Below are 2,375 nucleotides of genomic sequence, written 5' to 3'. Positions count from 1 at the left end.
AGTAAAAGTGCAATATCTAGAATTAACAACTCTGCCCATGTTAAACTCTTGTAACATTAACAAAAATATTTTTGTTTTCAACAATCCTTCCACACTCAAACCTTGGTAGAACTAAGGTAAAGCTTCTCCAAAAACACCCACAATAATTGGCATCCCAACCAATTCAATGGTCCCAACAATTACAATTGTCAACAAAAAAGGATAATTGCAAAATGCATACTATAACTTACTAAATCATAGTGTCTAACTAATACAGATAGTAATACTCAAAACAGGACAGTGGTTCAAAATGTGATAGGTCTGCAAAATTATTCTGACATGTATTTTGCACTATTTATTCACAGCAAGTAATTTGTCCAACTGATGCCCACTTGGACAAGATGCACGTTAATACAGTAAATTGTGCTGATACCAGCAGTTAGCAAAATGCCAAAATAAACCTGACAGTCAAAGCTTGACATTGATAATCCACTTACACCCTTAAAATAAAATCTGATTAAATAGATCCATATTCTCAGGTCCATTGCACTACATTATGTAGTGAAGGGAACTGGGATCCCTATCCACAATCCCACATGTATAACGTTAGCTGCTTCACAGTAGGCAAAGGATACTGTCCCTTTGGCTGCAATTTGAATGTACTTCAGAAAGAAAACAACATGGAGCAACAAAGGTGTTTACGCTTAAAGTTTATTTATTAGCGTCACAAGTAGGCTTACATTCACACTGCAATGAAGTTATTGTAAAATCCCCTAGTCACCACATTCGGCACCTATTCAGGTACACTGAGGGAGAATTTAGCATGACCAATTCACCTAACTTATACTTATTTCAGACTGAGAGGAAACCAGAGCACCCAGAGGAAACCTATACAGGCACGGGAAGAATGTGCGGACTCCACACAGACAGTGACCCAAGCCAGGAATTGAACCCAGGTGCCTGGTGCTAACCATGTGTCACCAGCTTCCAGTTCAACCCTGTAAAAAAAAAGTCTGTTGATCGGGGAGAAGGGCACTGCTCTCTGTACTGTCCAGATTAGATTATCGAGTCTGTACACTCTTGCTCTGATCAGAACCATCAGCTTCAGCAGAACTATAGTGGGGAAACTGAAATTGTCCCCAAATCTCCTTACATATGATGATCAGGTCACTCAGCTACAACATTTCATGATCAAATATCCTGCCAATGCTCACCATCCAGAATCGCAGAAAAGCCACAGGTGTGAAATCAGACGAGCGCAGGTGACTGTGGAATGTACTGAAAGGATCATGACGTATCATGAAAGGATCATTATGGGGGAAAACTGCAGTTTATTCTGAGCAGTAAGATGGTAAAAATTACAAGTGCGCTAATTGTGCAGAGAAAAATCTTTAGTTGGAAAGAACACTAGTAGTAAACAGCAATAAAATAAATGGATGCGTTCTATTCATGGAGCAATGTATATAAAACACTGAATTTATACAAGGCATTAGTTACTCCACAATAGGTATTGATCGTAGTGTGGGGCGCTGTTAGGAGATGAAGATGATACACCAGATCAGTATTAAGAATGGGTCAGAATCCTGGAACTCCCTAGCTAAGACACACTTTATGGGCAATAAATTCCAGCCCAGGGGTGTCCACATCCAGTGAACGAATAAAAAAGGAATGTGCGGTCATAGCTATAAAGATAAATTTACAAACTCTGAGCTCTCCTCAAATGGATTTCCTGAAACAATGAATATCCTTAACTAGCTTACAAAATGAAAATGAATAAAATTAAAAAGCTAGTTAAGGGCATAGGGTTAAAAATAAAAAGGGCAACATGGATGAATATTTTTGTGGAAAAAGATATGATGCAGGTCAAATGCCATCTCCCCATTATAAAATTCAATAAGTTGGAACTTGAGTAATTAGAAGATGGAATGAAGTGACTAGGTGGAATATGGAAAGAGTAGACATTGGAAAAAGAAAATAAGGATACTGAGAAAGGGATTATAGACAGTTCCAATCAAAATATCACAAGCACATTGGATTTGGTGCACAATAATTTCTGACTCAAGGTTGCTTTAATTCAGAGCTTCAACTGTTTTTTTTGTAAATAAAGATTGCTGCAGGGATGGGGGCGGGGAATCTGATTGAAAGACAGTAGTAACATTTGTCTCAAATTCTGTAGTTGCAGAAAAATAGATTTAGAAAGTTGCAAGTGTGTGCACAAAAAAAAAATCAATATCCAGATGGAACAAGTATGTGAATAGATCTGGTTTTCCATTCATACATGTTCAAAGACTTGAACATTTCTCTAGCCTAGAAAATATATATCCTTGGTAAATGCCATATTCTATAAAGTTGCTTTAAGCAGTAATCATGACAGGAAACATATTGGCTCATCATAT

Source organism: Carcharhinus amblyrhynchos, chromosome 20 (genome assembly GCF_965287045.1).
Source record: "Carcharhinus amblyrhynchos chromosome 20, sCarAmb.v2.hapA, whole genome shotgun sequence".
Lineage (NCBI taxonomy): Eukaryota > Metazoa > Chordata > Chondrichthyes > Carcharhiniformes > Carcharhinidae > Carcharhinus > Carcharhinus amblyrhynchos.
Note: the sequence above shows the minus strand (reverse complement) of the source record.